The following is an 18,273-nucleotide window of genomic DNA, read 5'->3' as shown; positions in this document are numbered from 1 at the left end:
GCAGGCCAATGCGCGGAGAGAGCTCCACGAGGGTAAGACCGACCCAGCGCTTATGCAGGAACTCCGCAGCTTCACCGACCTCGCTCTCGGGCGAACAAGGTGATAGCAAGGGCCCTGGGTCGGACGATGTCCACACTTGTGGTCCAGGAGAGACACCTCTGGCTGAACCTTGCACAGGTGAGTAACTCTGAGAAAGTCCGCTTTCTCGATGCACCCATCTCGGAAGGGGGGGCTGTTTGGTGATACTGTCGAGTTCGACAGTTAGGGAGCAGACAGAGGATATCACGTATGTCCTCCCCAGCCGCGACTCGACCGCCCTCTGGCCGCCGAGATCCCGTGCTCCGTCTGCTTCCCAGCAGCCCTGGTCCTCTTCGAGACATCGAAGAGGAGACCACCACCCCATCAGCAGCCGCGGCGAAAGCCAATGCGGCCATCATGGGAAGACCCCAGGGAGTTCGAGAATACCTTTCTAAAAGTTTTCTCCCTCTCTGGGCGTTTATTAAAGCCGCTCTCACCCACTACACGACGGTGTTCAACAACTCGACGTTGCTTCACGGCGAGACCCAAAGTCGAGGATAATCAGCAGCCTAAACACTCTCAATCGACGGTGCTTTGTGCCACATCATCATCTGGGTATTATCACAGCCGCTCTCACCCTCTGCACGACGGTGTTCGGCAACTCAACGTTGCGACAAGACCCAATGTCAAGGATAATCAGCAGCCTAAGCACTCTCAATCGACGGTGCTTTGTGCCATTTCATCATCTGCGTATTATCACAGCCGCTCTCACCCTCTACACGACGGTGTTCGGCAACTTGACGTTGTGGCAAGACCCAATGTCAAGGATAATCATCAGCCTAAGCACTCTCATTCGATGGTGCGTTGTGCTACATCTTCGCCAGACAGGTAAAACTGCAGAGCCGATCTCCTCCCCGGGGGTCCCCCCCACGGCGAGGGATCCGTACTGCCAGCCATCGAACCACCCCCGGGAGGTCGATGAAGCAGAACGTACCCCTAGCCTCCCTGTCGGTCCCTGGGAGCCTGACAAGAGCTTCCCAAACCGTCACGGTGACTACGGGATACGGTCCGTCTCGGCTACGTGATCCAACTCCTTCCGGACGCCCGCCCAAGTTTCGGGGCATCCTCTTACCTCAGCAGAGGCAGGATGTCCCCGTGCTTCGGGCCGAGGTCGCCACCCCTCTGGTGAGGAAGCGATCGTGCTCGTCCCTCTAGCCAAGATGTTCAACGGGTTTTACAACCGTACTTCATCGTCCCCAAAAAGCGGGGGTCGCTAGATCTGCGTACCCTGAACAGGCACCTACTCAACTGCCTTCAGGATGCTCACGCAGAAGCGCATCTGACTCTTCAGATGTCAAGATGGATTCATGGCAATCGACCTGAAGGACGCTTACTTTCATGTCTCATTCTCCCTCGTCATCGCCCGTTCCTACGGTTCGCTTTCGAGGGTCAGGCATATTAGTACAGAGTCCTCCCCTTCGGTCTGTCCCTGTCCCCACGATCTTCACGAAGATGTGTGAAGCCGCCCTCACTCCCCTCAGGGAGAGAGGTGTGCGGGTACTAAACTATCTCGACGATGGCTCATTTGACACACTCGGAGATCTGTTATGTACACACAGGGACCTAGTGCTTCGGCACCTAGATCGATTGGGACCACAGGTCACAAAGCAAGTCCTCTGTGCAGAGCATCTCTTTTCTGGTATGGAACTAACTCTTCTCCATTACAGCCGCGCACCGTGCGCTCAGTCAGTGTTGAACTGCCTGGAACTTTTCAAGCATCAGGGGTCTCTGAAATTGAGGCTCCTGGGACATGGCATCCTCGCGGTGGTGATCCCCTCAGGTTGATGCACATGAGACCGCTCCAACACTGGCTACAGAGTCGAGTTCCCTGGAGAGCGTGGCACACCGGCAGCAGGCGGATGGTTACTTTTTCTGCCGACGCACCCTAACCCCTGGTCTTCAATGACCTTTCTACGGACGGGGGTCCTTCTCGGGCAGGCGGCGCGTCGGGTGACACACACCTCCCTGCAGGGTTGGGGTGCCGTGTGCAACGGGCACGCAGTGTGGGGCGATGACGGGCCCCCGCCTGCGCAGGCATATCAATGCCTAGAGTTGTTGGATGGCTACCGCACTGAAGGGGTACAACCTCTCGTGCAGACAAGCACTGCTGGTCCGGTCGGACTAGCCAACTGCCGTAGCGTTTTTAACCCCAGGGTGGCTTCGCTTAGGCAGCTAACACGACTCGCCCGACACCTCCTCCTGTGGAGTCCGCAGTGGCCACACATATCCCAGGTGACCTGAACCAGACAGCCGAGGCTCTTCGTCAGTTGACGCCTCGCGGAGAGTGGCGACTCCACCCCCGCGAGTCCAGCTCATTGGGGACAGTCAGGGCGGGCTCAGGTAGACCCCTTCGCCTCCCTGGACACCACCCATTGCCGCTAAGGTACCCCGTCGGCCTCGGCACGGAGCTCTAGCGCACAGCTGGCCTGGGACAAGCGGAAGTACGTCTCCCCCAGTGAGCCTCATTGCACAGACCCTGTGCAAGGTCAGGGAAGAGGAGCATCAAGTGTACTAGTTGCGCCATACTGGCCCAACTGGACTTGGTTCTCGGAGCTAATGCTCTTGACGACAGCTCCCTCCTGGCCGATTCCCCTGAAGAAGGACCTGCTTTCCCAGGGGAAGGGCACGTTATGGCATCACGGCAGACCTCTGGAACCTCCATGTCTGGCCCCTGGACGGAAGAGGAGATCCTGAGTAGCCTACCCCCTGCGGCGGTTAAGACCACTACTCAGGCTAGGCCTGGCCACTAGGACTTACGCCTATAGTGGTGCCTCTTCTCTCCTGGTGCTCTTCTCGAAGAGAAGACCCGCGAGTTGCTTGATCAATGGGTGCGTCCTTCCAGAGACTCGAGAATAATCTCTCCCCTTCCAACACTGAAGTGTATGAGCCCAGTTGCCACTCATCACGACCCAGTTGCTGGTAAGTCTCTAGGAAAGCACAACCTGTCATTGGTTCCTAAGGGGGCGGAGAAGGCTACCCCTCCCCACGCTCCGTACCCTCTTCGACCTTGATGCGGTCCTGGAGCCCCTTGGAGATGCCGCTCTTTCTCACTTCACGATGAAGACGGCTCTCGGGAGGACGCTACTCAAGAGGGTAGGGACCTACAAGCATTCTCCGTGTCCACAGATTGCCTAGAACTCGGGCCTGGTATTCTCACACTATCCTGAGACCGCCCGGCTACGTGCCCAAAGTTCCCACCACTCCCCCGAGACACCAGGTGGTGAACTTACAGGCGCTCCCCACTGGGGAGGAAGACCCAACCCCATCCGTGTTTGTCCAATACGCGCATTGCGCCTCTGCTTGGACGCCGCAAGCAGAAGTCGAGCAGCTCTGCTTTTAGAAGCAGGGAGGGCTGTCTCAAACAGAGATTGGCGCATCTGGATCATGGACGCCGTCACTATGGCGTACCTGTCCTAAGTTCGCCTATGCCCACTGGGTGAGAGCTCTCTCCACACGGAGTACAACCTCCTCGTGGGCACTGGCTCGGCACCTCTCTGGCAGACGTCTGCAGAGCTGCGGGTTGGGCTACACCCATCACCTTCGCGAGGTCCTACAGCCTTCGCGTAAAACCGGTCGGCGAGTCTTGCGGGCATCAGGCAAGACCGGCGACCGGTAGGGTGTACGCCTATGACAGTACTGACCCTAGGGGGTCAGCGATACTACTAGCCATCCCTTCTTCCCCACTGGGTCGAAGAACAGGCACTCCATCCATCACTAAGCAAGCACCTTCTGTGGGCGGGCTGGCAGAGCAGCCCTGCCCCTTAGGCCAAGGGTATCCCGGAGTTATTCGCATCATAGCTCTAACCGGACCTAGGCTACCAGAATTGCAACCCCCCAGCTAGGGCGGTTCCGTCTGATGTATCCTCATGCTGGTTCCCACCTTGGTAACCCATGACCTCCTTCAGGTGGACACTCCACCTCGCGGTTACTCTTCAGCCGCACTTTCTTCCCATGAGTTCTCCCCCTATCGGTGAGACCATGTGGTATCTCCACTAGACTCCTCCCTGTCGGTAGGAAGTGAGTCGTCTGTAGCGCATCCCCCCTTGAGGAAGTAGCGCTTACCCAGTGGCCTTACGGTTCCGGGCGGCTTCTCGCTGTTAGAGAAACAAGGCCGCCGCCTGTGAGGCCGAATAGGGGCCTCCCTTTAAAAGCTCGGGCCTATCCCACTGCTTCAATTTCCAAGGTACCAGCTCCGAACTGGGACCCGTCACTAACCGCTACTATCCATAGCAATGAATCCCCTCGCACTAACGACACACACGCTTTGGATAAACAACATATATAGACCAACGAACTGTCAGAGCACCCTACGAGGAACGAGGTAGCTCACGGCTGACACGCCAGGCCAGTCACCATCGCTTATTGAGATTGTGACAGGGCACAGTGTTATGGCGTTTTCCATTGGAACCCCATCTGTCGGTTCGACACAAGTCGAGAGACCGACAGAAAGGGAACGTCTTCGGTTACGTTTGTAACCTCGGTTCCCTGATGGAGGGAACGAGACGTTGTGTCCTCTTGCCACAACATGTGCTGTCCATCTGCAGCAGTCGTGAGAGGTCTCAGGCTCCTCAGAACTAAGGTGAATGAATGAGGCACGCCGTCTCCCTTTAGAACCGTTGTCATTCCAATTTTCATTGGCCTTTTCTAAATATCGAAGTGATATGGTTCTCAAGGAACGAACCCCATTCTGTCAGTTCGACACAACGTCTCAGGTCCTCACAGGAAAGGCAAGTTAAAACGTATACCGAGAGTTTACCTTATTAGTAAGTTTATTTATTTTTATTTAGCCTTGTTGTGCAAGCTCTCTGGAGCTTGTGCAGAGGCAGCAGCTTTTGCAAGAGGGGAACTGGAATCCCCTGGTTGGGCCTGGTCTCCTGAGGTTTTTTTTCTCGAATTGAGTTTTGGGTTCCTCGCCACCTTTGCATACTGTTTTTTGCACTATTTGCCTGGCCGGGGGGGCTGCTTTAAAATTTAAAGTTTTACTTAATTAATATTGCATATAGGAATTTATAGTCTGTTTAATATTTGACCTGTGTTCTCTCTCCTTTATCTTAAATGTGTGCTTTCACGCGTCGTCGTATTCGTGCGTGCGTTTGTCACGCTGTGTCGTGTTGCTGTGTGTGTGTGTGTGTGTGGTGTGCTTGTCGTGTGTGTGTGGTTGCGTGTGCTGTGTGCGTGCGTGTGGCTATGTCTTTTGTGTAGTGTGCATACTTGTCGTGTGTAGTGTGTGTGTGTGTGTGCTGTGCTGGTCGTGTTGTGTTTGGTGTGTTGCGCGTCCGTGTGTGTGTGCTGTGTTCTATGTCTATGTGTGTTAGTACGTGTGCATATTGTGTGTGTGGAGTGTTTTGTATGTGGGTATGTCTGTCTTCTGTGTTTTCACCTTTTTCTTGTTTCTCAGGTACAACTTTAATTGATTTTGCTTATAGGTCAATATGTGTCATGGTTCTGCACCTTGTCTTGCTTTACTCCTTGGCCTAGTGGCAGAACCATATAGAACCTCTTGTTTATATGGTGGAGAGATGACTTTGTGCGTCCCTGTTGGTCTTCCACTCTAACACGATGTGGCGCAACAATTTTGCTTTCGTCCTCGTATGTTTAAGTCAGTCCTGCACCTTCGTCCACTCCTTTATGTTATCCTATATACATTCATCCCTTCCCGCGTCGTTATGGATTGTTAGTCTTTGTTATGATCCCTGTGAGCTTCCATGCTCTTGTAGCTAGTAGTGTTATTATGTCGTTCTTATTGTAATTCTAGTTTGTCTAGTCTGTGTTAGATTATGTATATCTTAATGTCATGTTTTTACGCTTCTGTTTTTTTTTGAAGTATACGTCCCCAGAATGTGTTTAAACTAACTTTGTTTTTTTACTCCCCAAGATGAATTGTTTATATATTTATTAAATGTCTTGTTAACCCCTTACCCAGCTTTAGTCGTGACACTATGGTCCTCTTCATTGTCCTCGTAGTCCTCACCATCCACGTTCAACAGACCATGCCTAGAGATACACGTATGATCCAGGTACCTCAGTCGGTTCGGCCACCAGTTCCAGTCCGGTGATCCAGCCGGCGTCCAGTCCGGTGATCCAGCTGGCGTCCAGTCCGGTGTCCAGCCGGCGTCCAGTCCGGTGATCCAGCCGGCGTCCAGTCCGGTGTCCAGCCGGGTCCAGTCCGGGCCGCGGCTCCAGCCGGCTGATCCAGCCGGTCCATCCGGTGACAGCCCGCCCAGACGGCCTTCCAGCCGGCGTCAAGCCCTGCCAGCCGGCCTTCCAGCCGGCGTCAAGCCCTGCTCCAGCCGGCCTTCCAGCCGGCGTCAAGCCCTGTCCAGCCGGCCTTCCGCCGGCGTCACAGCCCTGCTCCAGCCGGGTAACCTGTCCAGCCGGCCTTCCAGCCGGTCCCCAGTCCGCAGCCAGATCGGGCCCCGGGGAGACCCCCAGGGCCAAAGACTGTTCCCACCAGGACTCCCCTTAAGTCCCCCAGGACTCCGCGCCCTCGAGCGCAGCCGGGACTGGGACTTCTCCCCACCACCCTATGGACTGCCCCCTATGGGCCCTTGTTTGAGCCCTCCCCCCCTCCCATGTTTGTTATTTTTGATGTCCTCACCCTAAGTCCTGTTGTTTGTGACTTGTCGTGTTACCCTTGATTTTGTTTTCTTTGTTTTGCCTTGTCCTGTCTGTCTCCCAGTCTGTCATGTCTTGTTTGTCAACCCCTTGGTGAACACCTGGGGGTGTTCATTAAGGGGGGGGGGCTCTGTCACGGTCCCACCGTCTTGTTTATGAAATTCTAGTCGTGTGGTGGGATCGGGGCAGAGTCCTTAGGTTATGTGTGGAGAGAAACATATTGTTGTCCGTTTGACAACAATATACGTTCTCTCCAGTGTCTTGTCATTGGCCCCATTCCTCTCGTTTCCTCGTTATTCTTTCCCTGAGTGTTTAATGTCTCACACCTGCCCCATGTCGTTATCCCTCGTTTGTGTTTCCTATAAATACCCTCTTGTTTCTTTGTCTTGTGCTCGTGCATTGTATGTGTTTGGTGCCTGTACTGTGTGTTCCTGTATAGTGGTCGTGCTCTTGCCCGTGTTCCTGTTCGTGTTTTGGTGTTTTGTGTTGTGTTTGTGAATAAAGTCTTTTGTTAACCCCTTCACTGCCTGCCTGCGCTTGGGTTCTCTCTTCCACCACGCTCTGGTCGTGACAATATGTCTCATGTACAGCTGCTTTGTAACAATGAAAATGGTAAAAAGCGCTATATAAATGAAGTTGAGTTGAGTTGTATACATCCACCATGTTTTCCCCCCAGCCTTTGTCTAGTCTCCGTATTGTATGGTTTATAGTGTTTATGTGCTCACTGTTACGTTTGGCTAAATAAACCTTCCTTATTGGATATCCATTTGTTATCGTCTGTGACGTCCCATAACAGAAGACTAGACTGCCACAAGATGGATTATGACAGGCTCTTCCGGACCGGGATGCCGCAACACTTCAAAACGGCGTGTTCGCTGCTGTGTGCCCAGAGCCAGCGCCTCGACACTCTCCCGATCCGGCACCTAACCGCAGATCTCCCGCACCCGATGGATCAGGTGTTGTGTTGTTTGTTTGACCCCTTATATATTAAATGCCACAGAGCCTTCCGAGCCTTCCAAGTGTTCAGAGCCTTCCAAGCCTTTAGAGCCATACCCCCAAGTACTGTCACAGTCTCGTCTGTCTCCATGCCTGTTTCCCCTGTCCCCCCCCGGACTCCATTTCCCATCACGCCCCATGTTCCCGCACCTGTCCCATGTCTACAATCCTCTTACCTGTCAGCAATCTCCTCATCACCAGAACTATGTATATATTCATCATGATTTCCCCCCAGCCTTTGTCTAGTCTCTTTGTTGTATGGTTTATAGTGTTTATGTGCTCCATGTTACGTTTGGCTAAATAAACCTACCTTATTTGGATATCCGTTTGTTATCGTCTGTGGTGTCCCGTAACACGATATGATGTTTAATTAACAAAGTTCTGAGGAGCCTGAGCATATAATCAAGCCCGGCTGGTTCGACATCAGCCAGCCGCTTGGTTTGCCCAGTAGCCAAATCTGCAAATAAAATTTTTAAACCTTATCTGTCGACTCCTGTCAATGTGTTGCACTTGTCTCGCGAATTATCACATCATCCTGACCCTCATTTTACACAATACCTCTTGAACGGCTTATCGAGCGGCTTTAACCCCGGCGTCATCATTCCCCTCTCCCACAACTTAATCTGCCCAAACCTTCAATCCGCGCTCGCCGAACCCGAAACCATAGATCTCCTCTTAAAAAAGGAGATCGACGACCAATTTTTGATCGGACCATTCGCCGCCCCACCATTTACCGTTTTCCGTATCAGCCCCATCGGCGTGGCCAAGAGGAAATTTTTTATCTCTCGTCTTCCCACGTTTCCCCCTTTCCAAGTATCAACAGTCTCATTCCACTCGAGGAATTTTCCCTACATTACCACGACATAGACCAAGCCATCACCCTGATAAAAAAATGCCGGTCGAGGAGCCTGGCTTGCAAAAGTGGATATCACTTCCGCCTTCAAAATAATGCCCATACAACCAGATTTTTGGCACCTATTCTGCAGTCGATGGCACAATAATTTTTATTTTTCCGCTCACCTCACCTTCGGATGCAGAAGCAGCCCCAAAATTTTCGACATGCTGTCAGAAGCAATTTGCTGGATTATCCAAAACAACCATGCAATTCCATACCTTTTACACTTTCTAGATGATTTTCTAATCATATCACCCCCCGACTCCGTCCCAGCCGCGCATCTCACGAGAGTCTAAGAAGTTTTCTCAAAGCTCGGTGTCCCACTCGCTCAGGAAAAAACGTCAGGTCCCAGCACTTCCATTGAATTTCTCGGCGTCAAGCTGAACTCACAACAATATCAGGCTTCATTGCCCAAGGCAAAGATCGACAGAATAATCTTGGTCACTTCCGCGCTAATAGACACCCCTCAATGTTCCAAACATGAGTTATTATCCATTCTCGGACACTTGAATTTTGCAATGCGTATCATCCCGCAAGGCTGCCCGTTCGTTTCACATCTCATTTCTCTCGCGTCTTCAACTCACGAATTAGAGGAACAAATAAACTTAACCAGCGCTTAACGCAAAGAGCTCAGTTTATGGGTCAAATTCCTCAAACAATGGAACGGCATTTCCTTTTTCTACAACGACATGGTCTTTCTCCCCACCGACATCCGCCTATTTACCGACGCGGCACCCTCGGTCGGTTTCGGCGGATTTTATCAAGGCTGCTGGTTCGCTTCAACCTGGCACCCCAGCTCTCAGAATTACCACAATCTCTCGCCTCTTCCACGCTTTTCGAGCTGTATCCGCTAGTCATAGCAGCATACCTCTGGGGGAAAGAATGGACCGCTTCTAGCATAATAGTACACTGTGATAACGAAGCAACAGTACAGTGCATTAATAAAGGTCACTCGCACTCACCCGCCTTAATGCCTTTCATAAGACGCATGTTATGGATATCAGCCTGCGATCAGTTTATTCTAACGGCTAAACACGTGTCGGGTTCAAAAAACCAGATAGCTGACGCTCTTTTCCGTTTTGCTTTCCAGAAATTCAGGCTGTTGGCACCAGATGCAGAACAAATGCCAACACCTGTCCCTCCTTATTCGGAACTAATCTTGCCATAAACCACCATCTAAAAACCCTACTAGAAGCTTTCCTCATTTCCACCATACAAGCTGTCTCCCCCAGGACACTTCAATCTTACCTTACAGCTTGGAGGAATTTCAAAACCTTCCATCGCGCATACAACATCCTCTTTCCCGATTTTCTCTACTCAACATCACCTCATTCATCTCCTTCCTCAATACCATCAAAAACCTACAAGCCAGCTCAATTTAAGGATCAGAACCAACCCGCCCAGAGGCTAGACAACCGATCACCTTAGAGGTCTTGACAAAATGTATCACCACCCTCCAAAGAGGTTATCACTCCAAGCACAAAACTCGCACCCTCGACGCCATATTCATCTTGGCATTCTTCGGCTTCCTTAGAAGTTCAGAATTAACCACAACTTCCAAATTCGAGCCCACAATCCATCCGACCATCTCTGACTTATCAGCACCAGACTCGGAAACCATTACCTTTTTCATCAAACGAAGCAAGACAGATCAGTCAAGGAAAGGTCATTTCATTTATATTTTCAACCTCCAGTCCCCTTTACAGCCATACCAAACCCTTTCAGCCTACCTCCGCTCCTGAATTAACCCGTTAATTCAGGAGAATTAACCTCCGCGCAGGTTAATTCTCCTTCCGACCCCCTCTTTGTAGACGATTCAAATTGCCCATTCACAAAGTTACAAGTTTTAGTTACAAAAGCATCTAAAAACCAATTTTCTCCTTTCAGGCATCCCCGCAGATCACTTTTCAAGTCATTCCTTCCGCATTGGCGCGGCAACCACATCCGCCCAAAAAGGTCTCTCACAGCCGCAGATTCAAGTGCTTGGCCGATGGTCATCAGAGGCCTTCAAAAGTTACATCCGGTCAGATCGCACCCTCATCAGAGAAGCTCATTGGACCCTCATTTCTAAGATCGTCTAGCTCCAACATGCAACAATCTACCAAGCCTTCCAGTCATCCAACAGCATTATCGCAGCAGCTTACAGAAGCCAGTATCATCGCAGATACCGCCACACAGAGGCCTATGCTTCAATCTTCAGCCCACCGCAGCAGTCACCAAATTTACAGAAGCAATTATCACCGCAGCGAACACCCCCACAGGGGCCTGTGCTTCCAACTAGTGCTCTGCCACATCAGACACCACCAAACATGAAACCAGTATCGCTGCAGCGACCGCCCCCACAGGGGCCCGTGCTTCCAACCCGTGCTTTGCCGCAGCAGACACCATCCATCATGAAGCCAGTATCACCGCAGCGACCAACCCCGCAGGGACCCGTGCTTCCAACTCATGCTCTGCCACAGCAGACACCAATTTTCAAGAAGCCAGCATCGCTGCAGCGACCAACCCAGCAGGGTCCCGAGCTTCTTCCAGCGCCCAGCCACAGCAGAAGCTAATCCTCCAGAAGAACACACCAACTTCCCACCACCTCAGCACCCACGCCCAACCAGGGCCGGCAACATGAAGGTACCAGCCGCTTCACAGGGGCTTGCTTCCGGTCCACGACCGCAGTAGATTCCGCCACAGCAGCAATCAAGCCTCCAGGGACTTCATTCACGATCCAGGCCAACTGTGACCCAATCTATATTTACGCAGCCTCAAGCCTTGCGCTTCTTTTTGGGGGGGTTTGCGCTTCCGGCTGCTGTCCTGCATTTACTTGCACTTTGGGGGGTGAGTTCAGGGTTTCGGGCCGATTCCGAGCTCGGGGTACTCGTCCCTAGCGGGGGGGAGTGTTCCGGGTTCAGTGGGAACCGGCGAGCTCGGAGGCCGCTCCCCGGACAGCACGCCACATACGCAAACCTTTACACCCCTGCTATCGTTATTTACTGCTATCTGCATAGGTGATCTCGTGAAGTGTATTTTAAGGAATTAAATTTGATTTCTAGAGCTGTTCCTCCTTAGATTATTCATTTTATCAAAATCCATACTTAACCTTAACACAACAATAATGAAAAAACGAAATTTAATTTTAAACTGTGTTGAATTAGTTGATCATTAAAAAAAAACAAGCTTATTTACAATGTTACAAAGTAAAGTTGTACCGTCTTGGATACGGATGTAACCTCAGTTCCCTGATGGAGGGAACGAGACGTTGTGTCGAACCGACAGATGGGGTTCGTCTTGAGTACCTATCAACTCCTGACTAGTTTAGAAAAGGCCAATGAAATTTGCATGCCGGACTCCGCCCCCAGATATCCCGGTCACCTGGTCTCTAGGTGGGAACTTTGGGCACGTAGCCGGGGTCTCAGGATAACGTGAGAATCACCCGGCTCGAGTTCTAGGTAATCTGTGGACATGGAGAATGCTTGTAGGTCCCCTACCCTCTTGGAGGTGAGCGCCATCAGGAGAGCCGTCTTCATCGTGAGGTGAGAAAAAGCGGCATCTCGAAGAGCCTCTTGAGGCCCGCCAGGACCCCATCAAGGTCGCAAGAGGGTACGGAGCGTGGACCAGGCGGTAGCCTTCTCACACCCCTTAGGAACCTAACAGGTTGTGCTGTCCTAGAGACTTACCAGCAACTGCGTCGTGATGAGTGGCAATGGTGGCTACATACACTTTCAGTGTTGAAGGGGAGAGATTACTCTCGAGTCTCTGGAAGGACAGCAAGTTCCCGATCGAGCAACTCCGCGGGTCTTCTATTCGAGAAGAGCACCAGGACGAGAAGAGGCGCCACTTATAGGCGTATAGCTAGGCCCTAGCCTGAGTGATGGTCTTAACCACCGCAGGGGTTAGGCCACTCAGGTTCTCCTCATCCCGTCCAGGGGCCAGACATGGAGGTTCCAGAGGTCTGGCCTGGGATGCCATAACGTGCCCTTCCCCTGGGAAAGCAGTTCCTTCGTCAGGGGACTCGGCCAGGGGGGAGTTGTCGTCAAGAGCATTAGCTCCGAGAACCAAGTCCGGTTGGGCCAGTATTGCGCAACTACTAGCACTTGATGCTCCTCTTCCCTGACCTTGCACAGGGTCTGTGCAATGAGGCTCACTGGGGGGAGGGCGTACTTCCGCTTGTCCCATGGCCAGCTGTGAGCTAGAATATCCGTGCCGAGGGGGGCCTCGGACGGGCGTACCCTAGCGGGCAATGGGTGGTGTCCAAGGAGGCGAACAGGTCTACCTGAGCCCGCCCGAACTGTGCCCAATGAGCTGGACTGCGCGGGGGTGGAGTCGCCACTCTCCGCGAGGCGTCAACTGACGACAGAGCGCGTCGGCTGTCTGGTTCAGGTCGCCTGGGATATGTGTGGCTCACAGAGAGCGGATCACCTGCTGACTCCACAGGAGGAGGTGTCGGGCGAGGTCGTGTTAACTGCCGTGAGCGAATGCCACCCTGGTGGTTGATATACGCTACGGCAGTTGTACTGTCTGACCAGATCAGCACGTGCTTGTCCTGCACGAGAGGTTGTGGCCTCTTCAGTGCAAGTAGCTCAGCCAACAACTCTAGGCAGTTGATATGCCAGCGCAGGCAGGGGCCCGTCCATCGCCCCTACACTGCGTGCCCATTGCACACGGCACCCCAACCCTGCAGGGAGGCATCAGTCGTCACCACGACACGCCACAAAACCTGCCCGAGAAGGACCCCTGTCCGTAGAAAGGTAATTGAAGACCATGGGGTTAGGGTGCGTCGGCAGAGAGGCATGATAACCTTACGCCTGCTGCCTGTGTGCCACGCTCTCCAGGGAACTCGACTCTGTAGCCAGTGTTGGAGCGGTCTCATGTGCATCAACCCGAGGGGTATCACCCCCGCCGAGGATGCCATGTGTCCCAGGAGCCTCTGAAATTTTTTCAGGGAGACCACTGACTGCTTGAAAAGGTTCAGGCAGTTCAACACTGACTGAGCGCACTCGGTAGTCAGTCGTGCTGTCATGGAGAAAGAGTCAAGTTCCATACCGAGAAAGTGGATGCTCTGTACAGGTTGACCTGTAGTCCCAATCGATCTAGGTGCCGGAGCACTAGGTCCCTGTGTGTACACAACAGATCTCGCGAGTGTGCCAAGATGAGTCATCAAGATAGTTTAGTACCCGCACACCTCTCTCCCTGAGGTGAGTGAGGGCGGCTTACACAATCTTCGTGAAGATTCGTGGGGACAGGGACGGACCGAAAGGGAGGACTCTGTACTGATATGCCCGACCCTCGAAAGCGAACCGTAGGAACAGGCGATGACGAGTGAGAATCGAGACATGAAAGTAAGCGTCCTTCAGGTCGATTGCCATGAACCAATCTTGACATCTGATAGACGTCAGTATGCGCTTCTGCGTGAGCATCCTGAATGGCAGTTTGAGTAGGTGCCTGTTCAGGGTACGCAGATCTAGCAACCCCCCTTTTTGGGGACGATGAAGTACGGCTGTAAAACCCGTTGAACATCTTGGCTAGAGGGACGAGCACGATCGCTTCCTTCGCCAGAGGGGTGGCGACCTCGGCCCAAAGGATGCCTTGAAACTTGGGTGGGCATCTGGCGAATTGGATCGTATCCCGTAGCCACCATGACAGTTTGGGAAGCTCTTGTCAGGCTCCCAGGGACCGAGACAAGGGGGCTAGGGGTACAATCTGCTTCATCGACCTCCCGGGGGGTGGTTCGATGGCTGGCAGTGCGGATCCCTCGCTGACTTACCTGCCTGGCGATGATATAGCACAACACACAGTCGACTGAGAGTGCTGACGGCTGCTGATTATCCTCGACATTGGGTCTCGCCGTGAGCGGCTGTGATAAACAACCAGAGAGAGAGGAAACTCTTTTTGTAAGAAGTGGGCTGTTGGGACGGGGCAGGAACTGTCCTGGATCGACCGACCAGCGATGGAATGGCTAGGGTCGGGCCCGATGGTATTCTCGATCTCCTTGGGGTGGGTGGGTGGTGGTCTCCTCTTCGATGTCTTCATCCGGGGGGCTGCCTGAGTGGGGGGCGCCGGAGGGCGTCGAATAGGACCAGGGCTGCTGGGAAGCAGATGGTCCACGGAATCTCGGCGGGGGAGGATATGCTTAATAGCCTCTGTCTGCTTCTTTACTGTCGAGAACTGCTGCTCGACAGTATCACTGAACAGCCCCCCCTTGCGAGATGGGTGCGTCAAGAAAGCAGACTTTCTCGGCGTCACTCATCTGTGCAAGGTTCAGCCAGAGGTGGCTCTCCTGCACCACAAGTGTGGACATCGCCCGACCCGAGCGAGGTCGGTGGCGGTGTGGAGTTCCTGCATAAGCGCTGGGTCTGTCTTACCCATGTGGAGCTCTCTCAATGCCTTGGCCTGCAGGATGGCCATAGCGTGGAGAGAGGAGGCAGCTTGGCCCGCAGCAGTGTAAGCTCTCGACACCAGAGATACTGAAAACCTTCATGCTTTGGACGGGAGTCTAGGTCGAGCCCCCCAGGTGGCCGCCGTCTGCGGGCACAAGTGCACCGCGACAGCACACTCTGTCTGGGGGACATCAACGTATCCTCTAGCTGCCCCACCATCGAGGGAAGAAAGGGCGATGGAACTAGTTTGACGTGCATGCGCTGAAAAGGGGGCATTCCAGGTCTTACACGGCACTGGGGGCGGGCGCGGCTTGGAGCCACACTCAAACCCGAGGTACCATGTATCCAGCCGCGAGTGTTGGGAGAGGCAGTGCGGTGCACTGCAACCCAATGCCCACGGCGGCCCGGGAAAGCATGGCTGACATTTCGACGTCCGCTTCTTCCTGGGCTCGACCCCCCGAGGGAGGGAGCTCCGAGGAATCGTCGGAGTCAGATGCCAGTAAATCACCCTCAGATGCTGCAAGGGACATCTCATCATCATCATCACGCACCGTTTCCGAATATGTGGTTGAGGAACAAGACGGTGGGACAGTCTCTTGGGGAACGGTCAGACGAGCGAGACGAGGTGCGAACGGTCCGCGAACCAGTGGCTGACGGATTAACACTCACAGTAATCCTCATATCACCCTCGCTGCTCACCGTAGCGGACGGCAGGGCCATAGCCACTGCTTTCACGGAACGGGAAGCAGACGAGGTGGTGGCTGAGTCCCGAGGGAACACAGCCACCCATGAATGCAATGTCTGAATCGTCATCCGCCCGCAGTGCGGGCAGGACATATCCACAAAGGCTGCCCCAGTGTGCTGGAAACCAGTGTGTCTGTCCCCCTCCTTGATGAATGTGTTGCACCCACGAGAACAGCGGGACATGCCACGCTGGAGAAATTAGCTCTTTTAGAGAAAAAACTCGAACAGTTCTGGAACTGCCGAGAGGCCCAGGGGAAGTCGCTGCAGGAAGGGACAGTCCGCTGCACCACGTCGTAAGATTCCAGCAGTAATTCAGCGTAGAGTTTGAAGTCTCGAAGTCAATCATGTGTGAAGGCTCCGAAGAACAAAAGGTGAATGAATGCAGCACGCTGTCTCCCTTTTATACATCCGGGGGTGGAGTCCGGCATGCAAATTTCATTCGCCAATTTCATTGGCCTTTTCTAAACTAGTCAGAAGTTGATAGGTTCTCAAGACGAACCCCATCTGTCGGTTCGACACAACGTCGAGAGACCGACAGAAAGGGAACAAGAGGATTTTTTCTGAACTCTGTTATTGATGGTTTTGATTGAAAGGCTGCTTGGTTAATCCCTTTAAATATTGTATTAATATTAAAATGAAAGAAATACACTAAAATTCTACATACCATCTACACTGTTAAAACATTAATTTCAAAATATTATGATATTGAAGATCTTTGCTCTTTTTGTAAATGTGAGAGAGATGTTGACCTATTTGTTTTTTATTGTATAATTCTCCAAAGATTTTGGTTGGAACTGGAATAATTAATTTTTACTATTGTAAAGGTTACACACTAAATTACATCGAAATATATCAATGTGTGTTATGAAAATAATGTAAACAAAAGTCTGGAATTTGTTTGTAAGTGGCTAATCATTCAATAGCTTAAATGATAAAAAAAACGACTGACAGTATTATCCAGTGATGCAAACTACAAAATGCTGTTTTATCAGTGCATGGTAATTGAATTATGTTATCAAATGTTTTCACAATCACAATACACTCCTAATGCAAGTTTTTGTGTTTTTTTTTACGTGTTTCACACCCCATCTACATCCCCAGCTAAAAAATCTCACTCCAAGTTGAACTCAAAAGTTGGTAGCCCTGGGTTATTCATGTATGTTATGTGTTGTTGTCACAGCAGTTACTCTATACAAACTTCTCCTGAGGGAGACATTAAATACTACCTTGACCTTGACCTGACCTTTGCGAAACAGATGAAACATTGATGAGCACAACTTCTCTGTGTAAGAAAATGATAAAAGCAGCACCATTTCGAAGTGCTGATGTTTAATGAAAGAGGTGAGACGGGTGAAATGACAAGGCCGTATGGTGAAACCACAGAAGTCAATTACAACTGTAGGCATGCTTACAAATGAAGAAATGTTTCTAATTATATTTTAAGACCGCTTGTTAGGAAAGGCAACTGTGTAAAAAGGTGTCACCAGGGGGAGCAGTGGGGAAGACTGTACGATGACAGTCCTTATGCGAAGTTAGTATGTAGATGCGTCTCTGTCCTCTAGTCTTTGTGCAAAAGCGTTTCACAAAAAAATGGCATGTGTAATGAAGACAGTTACATGAAATCAAGAGGTTAAATTGGCAGCGTTACGTGTCGGGGTGCGTCCTGAAATCTTTTTAGTATGTTTTTGTGGCATTGTTAAAATGCTTTGCGTGCGTTTGACAATCTAGGAAATATTACAATATTTTTGACATGATTTATGCTGTTATACATACTATTACAATATTTTTGACATGATATATATGTTTATAATTATTTCTATGATTAGCTTTTGTTTGCAAATATCACAAGAATCTTTTTGTATTAGAGGATCATCACTAAAAAAACAATTCAACAGCTTCTGGTTGACCATCCAACGTAGTATTTAAATACATAAATAAATAACATAATTTCATATACACTGTGCTTACCATACTTCAGAGTGTGAAAAGCGCCAATGTTGAATTGAATTGAAAAACAGCACCACAGCAAAATAAATCACTTTTTCCGTCTTTTTCTTTCTTGTAGTTTTTGCTTTGGAAGGATGGTTGTTGAATAACCTTTAATTTAGTAAAATGCTAATACAGTCAACACCTGCAGTATATGTCCGCTTTATTAGAGCGAGAAAATGTGCTGTTTGTGGGCAGTGCTTTAAGGTCTTGTGGATTCGGATCGGTCTTCGTTTTATCGCATTCAACGTTTCCTGCCAAGGTTTCATGCAAAAATATTTCACCTCCTCTGTTCTTCCCACAAAAGCTCTATCATTTTGCTGTCTGCGTTTCCAACCTTCCCCCATCTTAAAACATGATTACACCCCACTCTTTTGGGGAGGGGAGGCACGGTAGGGGGGTGGGTACACTGACCTTCCCCAATGGACCCTCTCCCCAGGCCACTCTCTTTAAAGAAGCCGTCGCCCAAAAACAGGGTCTCGTTGTGCCACGCAGAGAGGCGATCGCAGTGGTGTCTGCAGGGAATCCTGTGAGCTCGAGAGAGGAAGGAGAGTGGAGTTTAAGGTTTTGGGGGGTGGGTGGAGAAGAAGG

General features: G+C 51.4%; 1 protein-coding gene across 1 annotated transcript in view; it reads right to left on the bottom strand.

Annotated features, from left to right (window-relative positions):
- abcc2 (ATP-binding cassette, sub-family C (CFTR/MRP), member 2) overlaps positions 1–18,195 on the bottom strand; it is a 113,073-nt gene extending 94,878 nt beyond the window's left edge. The window contains exon 1 of the mRNA XM_057342726.1: positions 17,665–18,195. The gene's annotated coding sequence lies outside the window, so the exon portion shown is untranslated. The remainder of the gene's footprint in view (positions 1–17,664) is intronic.
- Positions 18,196–18,273: the final 78 nt, after the last annotated feature.

This window comes from Triplophysa rosa, linkage group LG9, assembly GCF_024868665.1.
Source record: "Triplophysa rosa linkage group LG9, Trosa_1v2, whole genome shotgun sequence".
NCBI classification, from domain to species: Eukaryota; Metazoa; Chordata; class Actinopteri; order Cypriniformes; family Nemacheilidae; genus Triplophysa; species Triplophysa rosa.
This window is presented reverse-complemented; position numbering and strand designations above follow the sequence as displayed.